The 21,766-nt window shown below is 34.2% G+C and overlaps 1 protein-coding gene across 4 annotated transcripts in view; it reads right to left on the bottom strand.

Annotated features, from left to right (window-relative positions):
• LOC115891564 (hemicentin-1) overlaps window positions 1-21,766 on the bottom strand; it is a 602,580-nt gene that overhangs the window by 389,353 nt on the left and 191,461 nt on the right. The gene's annotated exons all lie outside the window — the stretch shown is intronic.

The following is a 21,766-nucleotide window of genomic DNA, read 5'->3' on the forward strand; positions in this document are numbered from 1 at the left end:
ATAAAAATAAGTAAAAAAGTTCGTATAAATGTATGCCCTAAAATGCTTAGTTTCGGAGATACAGGGTGTAGAAGTTTCATTTCTGTTTCGATTTTTTCCAAATAATTTCTGAAGTAGCGTCAATATTTGGATGAAAATTGGTGTCAAGGAGGTTTTTTGCATGAGAAATTTGATTTTGATGTCAATATGACTTCTATTGGTAGGGGGCGCCACCTACATGTGCAAACTACTGAGTGAAAAAATATATACTTCCGTGATTTTCTACATAAAAAATGTCTCTTGGTAAAAATCGCTACGAGTAACCGTTTTCAAGATATTTAGAATGGAAGTAATCAATACATATCATTACTGACAAAAAATAAACATGTTGAGTAGTTACTTATTTGACTAAAATGATAAATTTTTGAATTTTTAATTTTTTTAAATTAATCATAAATTTTTATCCAAAAAAAAATGATGAGAAAACAGTTTCTGTTGAACTTTTGGCACAAAAACATTTCAAATTTATGATTTCAGTGTAATAACTATTTAGTCAACATGTTTAATGAATGACAGGTATTGATAATTTTGATTCCAAATATCTCGAGAACCATTACTTTATTGCGATTTTTACCAAGAGACCTTTTTACGTAAAAAACGTCGAAAATATATGATTTTTTACTCAGTAGTTTTATATAGAAACGTACAAAAAGTTATTAATCTTCAAACCAGTTAAAAAATATGTAGGTGACGCCCTCTACAAGTAGGAGTCATATTGACATCAAAATCAAAATTTTCATGTCAAAAAACTCCCAGGCACCAATTTTCATCTAAATATTGACCTTACTTCAGAAATTATTTGGACAAAATCCAAATAAAAATGAAACTTCTACACCCTGTATCTTCGAAACTAAGCATTTTAGGACATACATTTATACCAACTTTTTTACTTCTTTTTATCTCTAGAATATGCTGCCAAAGTTTCCGGAATACAGTTCGGACCACCCTGTATAACGTTTTACTTTAACGCCGAACAAAAGAATATGAACTTTCATATCCTCCATATCTCAATCATCTAAGATTCGCTGATGCCACAGTCCTAATTGCCAATAGTCCTGAAAAACTGCAAGCACAAATTAATAAATTAAATAGAGCCAGCAATAAAGTGGATCTAAAGAAAAGACATTCTAATAAATAACACTGGAAATAATAGAAGAATATAATAACTAATACACAGCTCGGGATCTCTCAACAGAAAATCAACAGAAAAATTAAGTTAGCATGGAGTACTTATGGAAGAAACTCAATCATATTCAAATCTAGAATGTCACTCTATCTAAAGTAGAAAACATTCGATAAATGAGTACTACCAGTCATGACCTTTGCATGCAAAACCTAGACACTTAAAACAGATATCATAAGGAAACTGCAGGTCGCACAAGGCTCAATGAAACGAAATATGCTGGGAATAACCAAGAGAGACATAGACCCAGGTAATAGATTTCATTCGCAGAGTCAAATCACTTAAATGTCAATAAGTAGGACACCTGGTAGATGGACCATAAAAATTACAGCTTGGTACTCACGAGAAATTAATCACACGCACACTGTGCGGTCACGGCCGCGATCACGATCACGATCAGGGCAGCGATAACATGAGCGATCATTCTAGCACACACCAACGCGTTCGCGTTCACCGCGGTACCTATATGTAGTGCGCCATCCTGTAGGTATACATAGGTACAAATTAAAAATGTGAATTATGTATACCGAAAAAAAAATCTTAAATATTTACCTACAATATTTAAACTTAAACAATAAAAATGTATACATAATATATACTATCCAATCCAATTGCAACTCCAATTTTGTCTCAAACTTTTTATTTTTAATTCTATTATTTTTGTAACTTGATAACTGGATTGTAATTGGATAAATCATATTAGTTGGGGAGCACAACGTATAAAAACAGCTTCCCGTGGGAAACTTCATGAAGGGAAGGTGCCAGTGGAGTTGTTTTATCAGAAAAATTATGTATTCCATTAATTTTTATGGTGACACCGTCACAGATGTTGCGTTTATTTGGAGTGCGTTAAACAAAATGGCCGCCATAGCAATATAGACAATGTGCGCTATCGTCGCCGCTATTTAACCGATTTCAATTTTTTTTGGCTTGTTAGAAAGATAATGTAAAGAGAAAAACAATTAATTCTTGAAAGTATTGCGAAAAAATAATATTTTGGTTGCTGGTTGGATTTAAAGTGAAAAAAATTGAAAAATATTGTGTTATATTATTTTTACCAAAATAAAATATGATCTACGTTATATGAGTTCATGTGTTTAAAAAAAATTAAGTGATACATTTGCACATATATATTAATAAAATTACTAATCGGCATCATCACTATCAACTTCATCACTACCTTCGTCGGCAAAATCAGGCGGATACAAATTATCACAAGTTGATTAGTCCGCATTACAACTACACATTTCTGTGCAAGGCATATTGTTTGCTAAACATTTACGTGGTGGTGAACATCGATTTTCAAGACACGAACATCTAATCAGTTGAAGAAGAGACTGTGGAGCACATGGTTCTTCACACATAACAGGGGTAAGCACTCCCTCTTTCAAATACCAGCCGTGTCCAACTGGATTAGGGATGACTGCATTTGGTTCATCATCTTTTGACCACACAAAGGCTTGAAGGTTAGCTCTCTTAATTGCGGGTACAAGGGAACTTCTAGTGGGGGGTAACTTATCTCCAAGGGCTTGTTTGGCAGTAAACATTGACCATCGTAATTCTGCAAGTGATTTTGTTAGAGTGCTTGCTTTATAAACTCGACTAATAAATATTTCTAGCTGATGCAAAACATCATCAGGTACTAAATCACTGATACCAAGTTTCTGCAAGGTAGGAAGTTCTTCTTCACCCGCTCAAACAATTCCTTTTCCAAACAAATTTCGGTTGGTGTCACAATCAGATATTGCATGGAACCCGGGTAGTTCTGAAGATTTTAGTGGTGCGAGTAAAATATATATGTTTTTAACTGATATTGCATCGCCTGACGATGGTACAAAAAGGTGTTTTCGGGAAGCCTTGCATAGCGCCTCACTAGCAAAACTAAAATATCTGTATCATTAGCAAATACCAGTAGTGTATCTGCACCTCTAACTTTCGCATTAATAGCATGAAGTACAATTTTTGTGTCGGCTTCTTCGTGAGTACTCTTTAAACAATCCAAAGAGCAGTGCGTCGCAGAAACTTCACTACGCCATATTTTTTTGCTAATATCTTGGCATGACTGAGAATTGTATGTGCAAGATAGGTGGTTAATTCATCCTTGGTACGAGTATGTGACAACAACTTTTTCAAATTTATATTTGATATCAGTCAGTTGTGTCACATATTTTGTACTGTGTTGCGACACCGTCATGAAGCCTCTTATCCCTAGTAAGGTTTTTTATTGGTTCGTCCAAGTACGTGTCGAAAATAACATGAAGTTCATCATATTACCAGTATTTCCTTTGGATCTTTTGGGCGAACAAATCTGCAAGATCTTTACAAATTTTCACTGCGCTAGTTTTATCAAGAGCCTGCAATTCTCCCATTGCGTCTGCAATTGCAACGCAGTTATTTGATTGGTGAACTTGAGCAGATGACAAAGAATCTTTGGCAGTGAATTCCACTACAGACTTCAAGATTTGAATTAATTTACTTTTAGCTAAAAATATAAAAAAAAGTATGAAATGTCAGCTTTACAGCTGACATTTCATACTTTCCTAAGGTTGTGCGTAGGTCTATTTCACGTTGAGATCGTACGACAATGAGCAGGGACCGAGATATGCCACTTGGTTCATAATGAAGCGACGGCCATTTTGGATGACGTCATCTTAGCCACACGCAACATCTGTGAAAGTGTCACCATCGACATTATTGGACTACATGTTTTTATCTATCGATTAGTACCTTCCCTTTATTAACTTTCCCACGGGACACACAATGCTTCCGTACTATATAGAATTTTGTGTATTTTTACAGCCTTAATTAGCTGCTCTGTTAACTCCATTTCTAAATTGCAACAAGAAAAACACAAAATAACGGAAAATGCCTATCAGATGGGTCGCGATCATACGATCAAACTCGATAAGTTGAATCTGATCGCCACCGCAGAATAAAACGCCGCCAGGCCGCATCGTCTCCAAAACTCGATCGCGCCAATGTGAAACGGCTCATATGTATTCTTCAGCAACTTTTGGCCGCGGCTGCATGGAGCTCGTGATCGCACCAGTGTGCGTACAGCTTTAAGAGATCTAGAAGAAGACCGAACCTGAGATGGGACCATGATATTAGGAAATTAGCTTGGGTCCGCATAGCCAACAATAGACAACAAAGAGAGAATGCGAGGGAGGCTACACCATAATTGGAAATGGTTGAATAAGCTGCAAATGATGATGATGACTTCAACTGTAGCTATAAATTTTGAACCAAATTTAGGTTTAAGAGTCTGGTTTTCTTGCATGTATATGAGTCATACGATAAATAAATAAAATAACCAAATTATCCGTCGACATTGACGACGTCACTTAGGGTTGACGTTGATTCAATAGTTGAAGCGTGAATAACTCAATTGTCGACGTGACATTCTCGACGTCGCCAAACTCTGAACACGAGATGTCTCTTAACACTATTTCACCAGCCTTGTTTTATTTCTCTAGTAGTATAGTGGGCATTTAATGAAACCTATCAAATAACAACAGTTTAACTTTCGACTAATTTCGATTACAAAGTCTGAACCACTAGGTTCGATATATCGAATAGCACCATCTATTCGACAGATACGAGTCGTTGTATCGAGAAATCAAAGTGCAGTCGGACATTTTATATGTAAAATTTTCGAGACCAGACCGGTAATAAAGTCTATTTGTCTATACGGAACGCGTTACGCTCTATTGGTTATTATTCAATTTCGTCATTCGGAAACTTAAATTGGCGAAAGTTTCGTCTAAAAGCTACATTCGAGAATAGTTTAGCTCCGGCGCGGCGGAACAAACTTGACGTTAGCAGAACGGCGAGATGCGCCGCCGTTTTACACTTTATTTACCGCTTTCGGATTAAACAGAAAATTACGTTCCAGTTTGCGAACAGACCGAATAATTAAACTTTATTTGGATTTACTCTGATTACGGAACGTAGTAATAGAAAGTTATTTCGGAAATTTAGATATTTAATTTAATTGCTTTTCTTGTTAATTAGAAAAAATAGCGAATTAAACGGGCTTTTTACTCGGACTTCGCGGAATTTGCAATTTTCTACGAATAATGCTAGTTCAAACTCGACAAAAGGAATTAAAAAATAGTTGGGGTTTGTTTATTGTAATTTGAAACTTTTTCTAAATGCTCTAATTAAAAAATAATAAAACTATTTTAACCCTTAACCGACGTTGTGGAACAGTGTAACACTAACGACGTTGTATGGTCCCTGGAAGACCATTCATCATTATTATCATCATTTTCAGCTTATTCAACCATTTCCAATTTTGGTGTAGCCTCCCTAACATATTTCGATACTCTCTGTGTGGTTGGGCCTATTGTTGTCTATTGTTGGCTATGCGGGCCCAAGTTATCCCTGCTAATTTGCTAACATCATGGTCCCATTTCAGGGTTCGGTCTTCTTCTAAGTCTCTTATTCCTCGTGGGTACCATGCTATAATTGTGTCCAGCCGATTGCCATTTGAGGGATTTTACTCTGTGGATGACATCTATTACTTGGGTCTGTTGTCGTTCCACTCTACTCTTTTACGGTCTCTCTTGGTTACTCCCAGCATATTTCGTTCCATTGAATGTTCTGCGACCTGCAGTTTCCTTATGATGTCCGTTTTAAGTGTCCAGGTTTGGTCAAATGTTTTCTTCTTTAAATAGGGTGGCGTTCTGGATTTCAATATAATTGAGTTTCTTTCATAAGTATTCCATGCTAATTTAATTCTTCTGTTGATTTCGGGTATGAAGCTCGGGATCTCTACGAGCTGTGTATTAGTTGTCCGAAATATACATATATATTCTTCTAATATTTTCAGTATTGTGTTATCTATCAGAATATTTTTTCTTTCCACTAGTTCATTGTACATTATGTTGATTTTGCTGAATTCATTTTGAGACCCACTTTATTGCTGGCTTTATTTAGTTCATTAATTTGGGCTTGTAGTTCTTCAAGACGCACAAAAGTGTCAGCTAAGATATTCTCCATCTATTTTTAATCCTTTGTTGGTCCAGTCCAGTTGACGGAAGATTTCTTCTAGTATTGCTGTAAACAGCTTTGGGGATATCGCGTCTCTCTGTCGTACTCCTTTGCCAGTTGGGAACCCTGGGGTTGTTTTATATATCATTACTCTTGCTTTGGCTTCTTTGTATATTAATTTAATTTATTATTTTATTTATTATTGTAATATATTGCAAGAGTTTCTATATAAGACCTCAAGTGGAGGCGTTTTATCTTTAGTATTACCTAATAATTGTTGTAATTTATTATTAGTATTATAAACAAGTTCATAATTGATATTCTTAAATGGTAATCCTAAAGATAAAACACTTCCACTGGAAAGATCGGGTATTTATGGAATTTCATGTAAAGATTGTAATCAGAAATATGTTGGGCAAACTAGAAGATCAATATTAACTAGATTTAAAGAACTTATGGCTCAAATAAGATATGTAATAATATAATAATTTATATAAGTATATAGATAAGTATATACAGGGTGGCCCATCGAAAACGTTCCGCAAGGCATAACGGCCAGAGTAATTTTTTTTTCAAAAAATTCAAAAACACGTCAATTTTGTTTTGTGAGGGGGACAACTTTTGCCCCAAAAATGATTGCAAAATCTTCAACCTTTTAAGCGGGGGTTTCATCCCCCAATTTTTTTCAAAGGGGAAGGGGGGTCAAGTGGTACCGCAATGAAAAGGGCTTTCTATTTTCTATACTTTCCCGCTTCGTTCTTGAAAATCGGTCGAGTCATTGAGAAAATATGAAGGATTGAAATTTGAAAAGTTTATTTAAACATTTATCAGAGTAAATGAGGAGGATAAATTCCTTCCACCAATTTGCTGATTTTTCTTATTATTTCTAGATGTTTACGCATGTTTTCACTTTCCACAACGTTAAACGATCAGGTGCGGTAGCTGCTAGATAGCTGTTCTGTGACTTATGCGTTATTTAATGTGTGTTTTTCGGATGAGTGTACTTTCTTTTTGAACGGTGTCGTTAATCGGCACAACTGTCGGTACTGGGCTGAGGACAACCCCAGGGTTTTTCATGAGGTGCACACACAAAACCCTCAGAAATTAAACGCGTGGGCTGGTATTTTTGGAAGTTCTATTGTGGGTCCTTTTTTTCTCCCTGGAGATCTAACACGTGATATGTACTTGGATTTACTGGAAAATACCATCGACCCAGCCCTAACTGACATCATAGAGAACAATCCTGGATACGTTGAAGCGGAACTAATATTTCAACAAGACGGTGCACCTCCACATTACTCTCAAAATGTGCGTAATTATTTAAACAATAACCTTCCCGGTCGGTGGATAGGAAGAAGGGGTGTAATTGAGTGGCCTTCCCGGTCACCCGACTTGATACCTTTAGACTATTTTTAAAGGGGACACATAAAAAGTAAAGTGTATATCACTCCACCCGCCTCATTAGAAGACCTGCGAAGACGAATTATTGATGTTTGTCGCGTCACTACGCAAGTTCTTCAGAATGTTCGAGAACGGTTTGAAAATAATTTGTATTACTGTGTGGAGGTTGACCGGCAACATTTTCAGCATTTGCTTCATTAATAAGGTAAGTTTTTTTAATTAATTCAATTGATGCGTTTTTTTGCAAAAAGTACTTTTCAAATTTCAATCCTTCATATTTTCAAAATGATTCCACCGATATTTAAAAACAAAGCGGGGAAATATAGAGAATAGAAAGCCATTTTCATTGCGGTGCCACTTGACCTCCCTTCCCATTTGAAAAAAGTTGGGGGATGTCATCCCCGCTTAGAGGGTTGAAGATTTTGCAATCATTTTTGGGTCAAAAGTTGTCCGCCTCACAAACAAAATTGACGTGTTTTTGGATTTTTTTCAAAAAATAAATACCCTGGTCGTTATGCCTTGCGGAACGTTTTCGATGGGCCACCCTGTATAATAATTTAAAATTCATTAAACGAGTCGCAAATTACAGACAATTAAATGCGTATGACAGCGTCAAAATTAATAAATGTAAAGATAGTGAGAACAGAGACAATGACCCAATTCTTTCCAGTTCTCTGTTCCTATTGCTGTAGTTCGGTAATTAAGTGTTACGCTCTGTTGGTTTTGACACGCTTAGCTAGTTTATGCCACGCCTACTCGGAGCCAACTGAGCGAGTATATAAACGCTCAATTTGTAGATATTAGGTTAGTTTTAATCATCTGCTAATCTGGTGATTAGCGAAACGCGCGTCCAGGGCTAAAAGTAAAAGTGTTTTGGTGTATTGTGGTGTTTTATTTTGTTTTTGTTATAATCTTATACTAATAAGAAAAATATACCTAAATAAAATAGTACTGTTCCCCGTTTTTCACAGTTCACATGAATTCCAATTTAACCTATGTTTATACTAAGGGCTGGCAAAGGTTAGTCTTGGGTCGAGATTTCCGTATGGAAGAAGAGTACAATGCGTTTATAATGTACTGAACAAAGAGAGGACAGTAAACACGTTGCCAAACGTATGAAATAAAACGAAAAACTGTGCACATCGCTAAGAGACGTGGAAGATATAGCAGATTTGTCGCAGTCGACCGGTAGACACAATCAATACCTCTGTCAGTACTTAAAGTTCTAGGGAAAGGTGTACGTCATGCGTTCAGCTTCACGATTTAATTACGTCTCGTGATACTTGATTTGTTTGTTGTAATTTTCCCTATAGCTTGAATTTTTTTAAATGCAAGCTAGAAACACTTGCATTTTTGGTAAAAATAAGTGGAATTGAGTGAGTGTTCGATAGTGGTCGCGCTATTAGAACTCTGAATTCAAAAATCGATATCTCGAAATCTATTAGAAATAATAGATTGTAGCTTTTCAAGAACTTTGTTAATATTTCTGCTGTACTTTCTTTGTAGACAGTATGTGAAAATCTTTATCAATAAAAAAATTACACGATTGCTGAAAATTGCTATGCTCTAAAAGTAAATGGATGGATTAATTACAATTTTTGAATGGAAAAAACATCCTTGTCGAATTTTTCTTATGTAAACATATTGTAAAATATCCGATCTTGAAAATAAAAAAAGTTTCAATATCTAAAGTGGTTCTTGAGTTGTGGCCTGTGATGTGTTAAAAAGTTGAGTTTTTAAATTATCGCGATTACTGACGTTTTCTCGTTATAAAAAAATGACACCTTAACGATATCCTTATAATTCCATTTCAGATGCTCAGAAACATGTCTAATGATTTTATCTAGTTATCTCTTGAAAAAAAAGTATTTTTACTTTACTTGATAGAGAAAGACGTATCGGCAACGCCGCAACAGCACACCGTCGCGCGTCGCGTCGGTCGGTCGCATTTCTCTCACTCCGACTTAATAAGATTCCTATGCGGTTTACTTCCACACATGTAAATGCCGACCCAAAAGTAACAGTTGCCAGCACGGTAAAACCGGGCCTAAGAGTCTCATATTCGCAAATATTCCATACATTTAAAACCACGTTACTCAAATAATTACAGAGAATGTTTACCCACTCCGAAAACGAGAAAAAAAGAGAGTTATTTGTAGCGATGTCAAGGGTCTAATTTAAATGAGTTTTTTTCTACTGACAGAACAACGTCAGGGGACCAAACAATAACCCGTTGCGTATCCTCTACCCCCGGTACGCTCTCGAAAAGTCCCTTTTGTGCGAGGGGCTTTTTCGTATTGGCTTTTTTTCCCGTTATTGTCCGTTAACAATGGTCCGGGGTTGATGCTGCGAATTAATGCTGCGACGGCTCTAAACATTTTTGCGGAATACATGTCGGAAAAATTGGCCGTGAGCCAGACATCGACGTCGATAATGAAGACTAAAATTGAATATTACTTGTAAAAAATATTACGAGTTATTTATAAAGCCTGCTCCATATAAATGCTCCATGGGAAAAGCAAAGTAGGTTTCTATATAAAATATTATAAACAGCGTACACACTATGCCAGAAAGAACCCGAGACATGTCAATGTCTCATTTCGTCGCCCAACTTTGTACGCATTTCGATTTATTTCCATTTGTCTTGACCCACTTCGCTTTGCCTCGACCTACTTTCGATTTAAAAGCGCCTGAAAACTACTCGTGAGGAGAGCGAGGGAGGATTTTTTTTGCATTTTTTGTCGCCTCGTTCAATTTTGTTTTATCTTGAGCTATTTCCAAAACGTGGCGGTATCTGTATCGGAGGCAAAGGATTTTTTTTTCATACATCTTAGTGAAATAAGTAAACCTAGACGTTTCTAAAATAGCTGTTGTTATGATGATATTTCGTTAATTACATCTCGTTTTATGTTATATTAACCGCTTATACGTATATATATATATATATATATATATATATATATATATATATATATATATATATATATATATATATATATATATATATATATATATATATATATATATATATATATATATATATATATATATATATATATATATATAACCAAAACTAAGAAGAAATTTATTTATTAAAATTATTTATTTATTATTTTATTTATTATTTAATTATTATTATTATTTTATTATTTTATTTATATAAAAGATTTAGATCTTCCTTTATATAAATCTGGTGTTGTTTATAATATTAGTTGTCTTGATTGTAATCTTTCTTATATTGGACAAACTTCTACTGTTCTTAAAGAACGTATTAATAGACATATTAGTGATTTTAGATTATGTAAACGTAGTTGTGCATTATTAGAACATGTGATTGATATACTATATAATATTGATTTTAAAAATGCAAAAATTTTGGATACTGAATTTAATACTAATAAAAGACTTTTTCTTGAAATGGTAGAAATTTACATTAATGATAATTGTATTAATAAAAGAAAAGATATTGAGGATCTTAGTAATATATATTCTTTCTTACTCCATTTTATTAAAAATAAAAATAATATTTAAAATTTGATTTTTTTTTTTTTTTTTTTTTTTTAATTTTTATTTGTAACTTGTGATTAACCTTATATGTTTTTTACGTGTTTTTTATTAATAATTAAATTTACCTTTCTATGTCAAAATAATTTTTAGTAATGTCAGAAATCATGAATATTTAAGAAGATTTTAACTTTTATACAAAATTTTAGTTCCTTTCTTCCATATGGAAATTGATATATTTTTCTATTTTTATAATTAAACTTTTTTACGTAAGTTTATATAATATTATATTATATTCAGTTGACTTTTGTGATATGTTTTAGCCTTGAAAAAGGAAATATATTTTCCGAAAGCTCGGCGTTTGTAATAAATTGTTTAATTTTTGCCTCTAGACCGCTATCCCCAAGAATTTTCTTCTTAGTTTTGGTTATAATTGATCGGTCAAGACTTCCTCTTTGTATATATATATATATATATATATATATATATATATATATATATATATATATATATATATATATATATATTCCACAGAATGAATTAATATTTCAACACGCGTTTATTATATTGGTACAGTCATTGGGGATCAAAAAAGGGGCCTGCTTGGAAAAAAGTCCGGAAATTTTGAAACTTTGCAGGTTTATAGATTTTGGGGTCCCTAACTAAAATCCGTAAAATGCACATTTCCAGACTTACCGCCGGCGCCGCCATCTTGGCAAGATGGCCGAACAAAATTTTGCGTAAAGTATGATATATTATGTATAGTCAATTTTTCGAAATCAAATGTCAATTAGGGTTCACTAAAACTAGTTTTGGTTTAGTTTCTTCAATTTTGTAATGAAACAGTGGCGTATCATTAATTCGCTCATTAATTTATGAATAATTAATTGTCGTGCTGGACAGCATTCTGGAAGAAGGGCTGGAAGAAAACAAGAACAGGCATTACTCCAGTCACAACGTTGACAGATCCAGCTCCAAAATCCCTATTGGCATTTTTATCCTGTAAATGCAAAACCAACAACTGTGGTAAAGCTTGCGGATGCAGAAAATCTGAATAAAAATATTCAATGATTTGTGTATACTGCAATGGGAAATCCTGTGACAACGTCACTGAAGTGTCACTCGACAAATCCTAGAAAAGGAGTTGGACTTGCCTGTAGATATCCCTCTGGCGGCTGAAGATGAAGAGTTGGACGAATTGAGAGACCACCCTAATGAGCCCAGCACACCAGATACGATCGACTTTACATCAATGAGCCAGATCCGTCGGGCTTGTGCAGATAAGTTAAAGTTTTTAATTTACCTAGTAGAATAGGCCTCCGGGGAGACCACGTTAAAATAAACGCGCCATGTACTTTACCTCTTGGGTGGTGTGGAAACAAGTACACATTTTCAATAATTAAAATTAATTATTCATAAATTAATGAGCGACTTAATTATACGCCACTGTTTCATGACAAAATTGTAGAAACTAAACCAAAACTAGTTTTAGTGAACCCTAATCGACATTTGATTTCGGAAAATCGACTATACGTAATATATCATATTTTACGCAAAATTGTAAAATTGCCAGGGATTTTGTGCCTAAACGGTTGGCTTTAGCGAAAATTTTTATAGAATCTTTTTTATAGAAAATTTTATTCTCTTTAATTTTGCTCTCTTCAAATTTTTGCGAAAAACGCATAGTTTTCGAGATATTTACAAAATACCGATTTTGGGCGCCATCTTGGCAAGATGGCGGCGCCGGCGGCAAGTCTGGAAATGTGCATTTTATGGATTTTAGTTAGGGACCCCAAAACCTATAAACCTGCAAAGTTGCAAAACTTCCGGACTTTTTTCCAAGCAAAAATTCCCAATGACTGAACTATATGTATAGTAGATATTTAGGAACAAAACTTTTCACTTAAACTGCAGGAATATAATTACAATATTTTTATGATTTAATTTTATTATAATGAATTAGTAGATAAAATTGTATATGATATGTTTGTTTACGGCCTTAATTGATTAATATAACAGTAGTATGGCATGATGAGTAACACTGGTAACATTATCAATATATCCGCTTGGGAAAATTATTAATTGACCCGATGTCAACAAAGGTATGGTTCACCGACCTTATTTCAAAGCAATGTTCTTTTACCTGTTCTTAACACCAGTACACCTCATCACTGAGTGCGCCGAGACGACAACCATTCGTGCCATGAATTTTGGTACGACTGATATTGGAGATGGAGAACTACCCTCTATAAAACCGTCCCAGATACTGGCTTTTGTCAAAGCCCTGGGACTGTATGATGAGTTATGATTCAAGAAAGGGGGACACAATGGATCTGTAAGGTCGAAGTGATTAACCCCCCTCCCACTCATTCTAATTCTACCTGTTCTTAAGAAAAACCTGTAAACGATACTTTTATTAGCACCCAGGATGGTTTGATATAAATCCACTCAACTAGTATTTATTATGCAAGGATTTAGACAATTAAAACTAGAAAAATGAAAACACCAACAACCCAAACTAAATTATAAACCAAACCAAACCAAACTAAACTTTGATGCAGACTACAGTATAAATGTTACTTTACCATAACCAGAAATAATAAAAAATTAGACGATTTTTTAAATAATTGTGTGTATATTTTGTCCCGCATTCCGATGTACTACACGATATTTTCTCAAATAATCAATTTAATTTTTCTCGTTATATCTCATTTTCACATTTTGTATTTTGCGACTGAAAATTGTTTCAAATTTCGCTATTCTTCGAACACGTATTGGATACTTCCATAACCCGGAAAGTTTCAAGTAGTAAAAAACGACTGGAAACAGATAACTGTCCATACGCGTTCGTGACAACAAGAATTTCACGTGACGAGAACCATAAAAACAGAACACGTCCTCTGTGTTTAGAACAGGAAAAGGAAATCGGATCTTAAAACAGAATATTGCTATGAATTATAAATGTTGACATGTTGGTTTCAAAATAAATGACACTGTATAACTAAAATGCTATAAACTAAAAAATAAAGAACTAAACAAAGCATATAGGCAATTTTCTGCAGAACCTTTAATATTTAGTTAATGTATTTATTTATATTAATTTAGAGGATATTTAGTTTAGTACTTGTGTAGTATTAATTTATTTTTTATCATTTTGTAATATTACTAGTAGTTAGTAGTATAGTTATTTAGATGTAACTGATAGTTACTTATTTTTACCCGTTTAATAAATTAGTCAAAATCTGCCGTATTCTTAAAAGGTCAATTAAAATTTCTTAAAAAATGTATTTGATTTCCTTTTTTTAATTATTATTATTAATATATTTGTTGTTTTACATTACATACAAGCAAAGTTGACGTTATCTTTTAATTTTAATATGTGTAACGCTGTTTAATCACATTTTTGCAACATGGATATCACAAGCGATATCCAAATGGTGGATAAATCTACATTAAAAGTTCTCTGTCAAAAAAAATATTATGAGAAAATATTGTTTAAATAAAACGACGTTTATTAAATAATCGCAGTAAAAGAACTCTTTAATACGTGCATTGGCGTAACTAGACGGGTGCCCGGGGGTGCCGGGCCCACCCTAGGCACTGCTGGGCCCCCCAGATACTGCTGGGCACCCCCCAGAGAAATCTTGAATTTTATGACTCTTGGCTACGTATTAATTTTTATTTGCTTGTAATGTAATAAAAATGACGTTTTCTAGTTTTGTTTATTATTATTTTGTTGTGTTCAAAAAATGTGTTAATTTTTATTTTTTTTAGAAAATTTGTAGGTATTTAAGTAATCTACGGGAACACGGTTTGATAACCAAGTCTATGAAATTTATTGATAGAGAAATACATGTAAACATTCATGAATTTCATGTTTTTCATTTAAAAAAATAAACAAAAACCCTAGGTCCCCCTGGGTTCAACCCCAGGCCCTCCCCAGGCCCACCCCAGGCCCACCCCAGAATAAATTGCTAGTTACGCCAATGAATACGTGGTTTCAGACAAAAGATCTATATTTTGCACACATCTCAAACTACAGGGAATATGACCACTGTTTTTCTGTCATGGAATTCTTGTTGTGCTAAGTATACTCGTGTAAAACTTGGAAAATAAGTTGGTTATAATAATGGTTTTATAATTCGGAAACTCTCTATTTATTTATCTAGTAATGCTAAAACACTCTATTTGGAAGTCGATTAGAGAAAATAGTATGATTCATTGGCAAGTAATGTAAATATTTACGATCCGGTAAAATTGTGATGTAAGAAGAGGCTTAGCTTGCCCGAGGCGAGTCAGTTGTTGATAGGCTGGCCGGCTGTTGTGTTGTGTTTTGTCATAGAGCTGATATTTGGGGGTTGAGAGTCTTTTGACTATAAACTTTGCAAGTACTGTAAGGCAACGGGTCGTTTGACCGGAAGAAAATCTCTTGTAACGTCTTGCCTTCGAGGTTGGTCTTGAGAGTTTGAGGTCTCCCTTGTCTTCTCGATTGACACGATGCGGCATTGGGGTAGTGAGCTACCCCAATTAGCTTATTCGATTGGGATGCGAATCTGTTTAGCGGCAGATTTGCGATCGGGGGAAGCCCCTATACTATTTCAGGTGACACTAGCTAGTTGTTGAAGATGATTAACCAATATATAACCGAATGATATTTGAATTAGATGGAAAATATGGAATGGGATATATTGAATAGAATATATCAGTGGCTAGGGGGCGGAGTACACCCGGGTGAGCCTTACTATTTAACTATCAATTTTATCCGGATCAGTAAATGTTTGTTTTGTTATTTTCATGTACAATGAGAGAGTGCTTGCCAATGACCAACTAAATGGATATTTGAGGTGAATTTGCATTATGAGACCCAGTTGAGTAAGCCCCAGAAATAAGCGATTTTACACTCGTATTATACAATTACTTACCCATCATATTTTTTATAAATTTGCTGTAAGATGGTTACTCACCTGAAAAAAAAAGAATATATTACAAAAACTGTTTTAGATGTTAGAATGCTAATGTTAAAATTAATACAATATGAAGGAAAAAAAAACAGCGTCAGCGATGGTTAGGAAATTAAGATTATAATTATATTATTAAGACTTTATATATAAAATTATATGGGAAATGTTATCGATCGTCGTTTCCAAGCCAACTGCACGTGGTTTTTTTCGATCATACGGTATTTGTTTTATATAACTTAACCTATTGATTTATTAAAAAAAATGATCCATCAATATAATTATTTTATCATCTGCCTATATCAACTTATAACTGTAAGCGTTATAGTAAAATATTTTATTATATTCTTTTTCCAAAGAAATCTTCTAGGTTTTTCGCCAATAGAAGATCTACAAAATAAAGTTTTTTTTTGTAAACACCATTGCAGGGAAGCTATAGGAACTACCATCAAGGCCAAACAGCAAGAGACGTGACTGTGAGGACTGCGCTACAGCTCGAAGAGTGTGGCCAGTGGTAGATAGCAAAAAGACAAAACAACTACTAGAGCACAAAAAGAACCTTAATAAACCTTAATGAACGCATAATTGTAGGTGTCGTCACTGAAAACTGCCCTACGGGGGTAAACCTCGTGAGATAAAAGTTTTTCAACGACGACTACTGCAGAGAATGCGGAGAGGAAGACAAAGCCATAGAGCACCTGCTGTGTCACAGTCCGGCGCTGGAAAACCGACGCTTAAAAACCTTAGGGCACGGGTTTTTGAAGGGACTAGAGGAAGCACCAGAAGCCAACATCAGCGACATCAGGAACTTGGCAAATAGCTGGAAGTGCTTTAACGCAAAGAAAGAATGAGAGGAAGGTATGGTACAATAATAATAGGGATATCGCAATGTCCCCAATGCCTCCAAGTGAGGGATCAAACAGGATCCCAAACCCCAGCAGCCTTACCTAAAAACACAATGGCGTTTAACCATTGCGTTGATACGACGGAGACCAACAATATTCAAAAAATATACCGGGTGCGTCTCAAAAGTGGCTCACCCCTATAACTTTTTTATTTTTTCAGTTAAAAAATGCGATTTGGTACGGTATTATATGATATAAATTATGACTGATAGACGGTATTCAATTGTTTTCGGTCACTTCCTGTTTCACCGAAAATGACTACAACTTTTGATTTTTAAATGGCACCGTCGGTATTTTTTTACTTTGTTCGATAAAAAATAACACTCTGAATAGAATGACATGTCATATGTCAACTTTTTACATGTTCGCATATAGTTTATGTTAAATTATAACATGCGGTTCATAACGAAAACTTAACTCAAAATACCATGTGTGTGGTATAAAATTATTCGCAAAAAATACCTTTTCCAAATATGCTAATGAGTCACCCTCGTTCCATTTGAAAAAATTGAGATATGATTAAAAATACAAATTGGGCATCTTTTAACCGGCCAGGACAAGACACCAAAAGCATTAGACAATCAAATCTATTTTTCCAAGGCTCCTTAATTAAAAATTAGTGTTTTTAACATAGCCATGGCACTCTAGATTGAATTTTAAAAAATTATTTTTTTATTAAGCGTGAATTTCAAAAATTGACATATGATATCTCATTCTATTCAGAATGTCATTTTCTATCGAATAAACAGTAGCACTAATAACGAGTATAAATAAAAAAAATGGTCAGTACAACGCTCGCCGTTTTTAGCGCACGTTCAGCTTTGGTTTTAGTTTTAGCGCTATTTTTACAGAAAACAAATTCTGAACTTTGATCAAATGACAAGAACATTATGATTGCCGATATCTCCTGGTTATAATGTAGTTCTTTTTTCGAAATATTGCATTGTTTTAGCTTAACAAAAACTTGAATTATGCAGTATGCGGTTTTTTTTGCGAGAGCTACCGGAGCTGCGTTAATAAAGAGATGGCTATGTACGTCAATCGAAAGACAGTATTTGCGATAGTCTTTTGTTTACACGGAGTATAGAAAATTTTTGCCACAGCTTGTTTACTACCATTAGTATTTGTGCGTTTTTTAAATTATTCATTATTAAATAGAGGGAAATGCGACCGAAAAGGAAGGTCAAAAGTTAGTAGAAATCCGGATAAATGGAAGTGCAATATTTCCAAAAAATCTCGTGGCGAGGTAAAATTACAGTCTATTGTGACTATGATTGACGTACATAGCCATCTCTTAATTAACGCAGCTCCGGTAGCTCTCGCAGAAAAAGCCGCATAATTCAAGTTTTTTTTAAGCTAAAACAATGCAATATTTTGAAAAAAGAACTACATTATAATCAGGAGATATTGGCAATGATAATGTTCATGTCATTTGATCAAAGTTCAGAATTTGTTTTCTGTAAAAATAGCGCTAAAACTAAAACCAAAGCTGAACGTGCGCTAAAAACGGCAAGCGTTGTACTGACCAATTTTTTATTTATACTCTTTATTACTGCTAGCATAAACCGATAGACCTAAATTTTGAATATGTTGTAACTGAATGTATAACTAATAAAATAATAGTATTTATATCTGTCAGTTTTAAAATTTAAAACGGAGATTTTTATCTCAAAGTTATAATATGCTCGGGCAATGTAAACAAATCGAAAATATAAAAAATAATCCAGTTATTTAGGCTTGTCGGAAGCGCTAAAGACTCATGAGTATTTCTATGCAAAAATCAACACGATACGATAATTATTAACGAAATGACGGCAGGTTTAAAATTATTTATTTTGTTAAATCGGCGCGTCGCTGTCTCGCTTGCCTACTGGGCTGTCCGCGGCCACGCGCTAAGGTCGTTGTGCAATCCGGACGCTCAATTGAATACGTCAATCAATCCTAATTTATGTCATATACCAAATCTCGTTTTTCTATCTGAAAAAATAAAAAAGTTATAGGGGTGAGCCACTTATGAGACGCACCCGGTATGTTAAAAGGCTTGATTGAAGTTGAGATATTGCAGATTATCGATCTTTATTTGGTCAGCTAGATTATCAATTGACGAAGTTTTTCATATTTCAGGTGGAATCTATTTGGCGGCTTTAGCTAAAACCAATGCGCTGTCGCCGCTAACCAGCCACCATTGAGATGTTAAAAATTCAGCCGCATTAATTCCTGGCGGTTGTCCATAAATTTTAGCCGCCTGGCTAGTAGCCAAGCGGCAATAGCCCTTCAGGAAATAATTAGCGCCGTACATTTTTAGCGATATATCTTTGCATAAATTTGACTCTGGGATTAGGTCGTCTAATTAAGTCTTGTGTCTTGCTTATTTAAATTGGAGCCGCATCGAGGTTTGCGAGAGTGGAGTGTATCCAAAAATATAGATGAGGGTTGTTTATGCCTTCAAGAGTTTGAATTATAATGAAGAAAAAATATACGGGAAAATCTGTTTTAGTGGTTTCAATTTTAATTATTTTTTAGTTTTATATCCATTTTTTTTTATTTACTCATATTATTATTATTATATTTTATATAATACACTCACCGGTACGAAAAATGGGCACCTTAAAATTTTCATGTATTTTAAAGTTTTATATAATACATACTAGCATGTACCCGCGACTTCGTTCGCGTCGAATTAATCATTTATAATGGTGATATGATAAAGCAAAGCAAGAATTTCCATTAACATACAAACTGGAGCAGAATCGTGGTTAATCAATTGCCCAACTTTTTGGAACACCCTGTATGATTTTTTAAAAAATTTCAAAATATGTAAAAAACAAAATAAATTATACGTTTTCCCGAAAGACTAACCGTTTTTTAAATAACAAATATTGTAATATTTGAGGGGCGTTTTCACCCTCTTGGAATTTGAGATTCGAGAAACCCTTCCTTATCGAACCTCTACACTCCACAGTCAATCCGTTTGCCAAAATCAGCATTAAACGTCAAGCAGCTTAAGCAGAATCGTGATTACTCAATGGTCATATTTTATGAAACACCCTGCATAAATTTTTAAAAAATCTTAAAATATGTAAAACAACAAAATAAAATATACGTGTTTAAGAATTTTTCCGAAAAACTCACCGGATTTTAAATAAAAAATATTCTAATATTTGAGGGGTGGTTTCATCCCCTTAGAATTCGAGTTTCGAAAAATACCTTCTTATCGAACCTCTACGCCCTAAAGTCAATCTGTTTTCCAAAAATTAGCTTTTTACGTCAAGCGCTTTAAGCAGGATCGTGATTAATCAATGACCAGATTTTTCGAAACACTGTATACATTTTTAAAGTCTTAAAATATGTAAAAAACAAAATAAAATATACGTGTTCAAGCGTTTTTTCTGAAACTTGATCGTTTTTTAAATAAAAAATATGGTAATACTTGAGAGGTGGTTTCACCCTCTTGGACTGGGATTTCGAAAAATCCCTTCTTATCGAACCACTACACCCTAGAATCAACCTGTATGCCAAAATTGAGCTTCTTACGTTGAGTGGTTTGAGCAGGATCGTGATTAATCAGTGAGTCACTTAAGAATTTTATATATTAGTATAGATTATTTGAGGGGCGTTTTCACCCTCTTGGAATTTGAGATTCGCGAAACCCCTCCTTATCGAACCTCTACACCACACAGTCTATCCGTTTGCCAAAAATCAGTTTTAAACGTCAAGCAGTTTAAGCAGAATCGTGATTACTCAATGGCCATATTTTATGAAACACCCTGTATAAATTTTTAAAAAATCTTAAAATATGTAAAACAACAAAATAAAATATACGTGTTTAAGAGTTTTTCCGAAAAACTCACCGGTTTTTAAATAAAAAATATTCTAATATTTAAGGGGTTCTTTCACCCCCTTAGAATTCGAGTTTCGAAAAATCCCTTCTTATCGAACCTCTACACCCTAAAGTCAATCCGTTTTCCAAAAATCAACTTTTTATGTCAAGCGCTTTAAGCAGGATCATGATTAATCAATGATCAGATTTTTCGAAACACTCTATACATTTTTAAAAAGTCTTAAAATATGTAAAAAACAAAATAAAATATACGTGTTCAAGCGTTTTTTCGGAAACTTGATCGTTTTTTAAATAAAAAAATATGGTAATACTTGAGAGGTGGTTTCACCCTCTTGGAACTGGGATTTCGAAAAATCCCTTCTTATCGAACCACTACACCCTAGAATCAATCTGTATGCCAAAATTGAGCTTCTTACGTTGAGTGGTTTGAGCAGGATCGTGATTAATCAGTGAGTCACTTAAGAATTTTATGTATTAGTATAGATTATTTGAGGGGCGTTTTCACCCTCTTGGAATTTGAGATTCGAGAAACCCCTCCTTATCGAACCTCTACACCACACAGTCAATCCGTTTGCCAAAAATCAGCTTTAAACGTCAAGCAGTTTAAGCAGAATCGTGATTACTCAATGGCCATATTTTATGAAACACCCTGTATAAATTTTTAAAAAATCTTAAAATATGTAAAACAACAAAATAAAATATACGTGTTTAAGAGTTTTTCCGAAAAACTCACCGGTTTTTAAATAAAAAATATTCTAATATTTAAGGGGTTCTTTCACCCCCTTAGAATTCGAGTTTCGAAAAATCCCTTCTTATCGAACCTCTACACCCTAAAGTCAATCCGTTTTCCAAAAATCAGCTTTTTATGTCAAGCGCTTTAAGCAGGATCATGATTAATCAATGATCAGATTTTTCGAAACACCATGTATACATTTTTAAA

Source organism: Sitophilus oryzae, unplaced genomic scaffold, assembly GCF_002938485.1.
Source record: "Sitophilus oryzae breed Bouriz unplaced genomic scaffold, Soryzae_2.0 scaffold_1185_pilon_pilon, whole genome shotgun sequence".
Lineage (NCBI taxonomy): Eukaryota > Metazoa > Arthropoda > Insecta > Coleoptera > Curculionidae > Sitophilus > Sitophilus oryzae.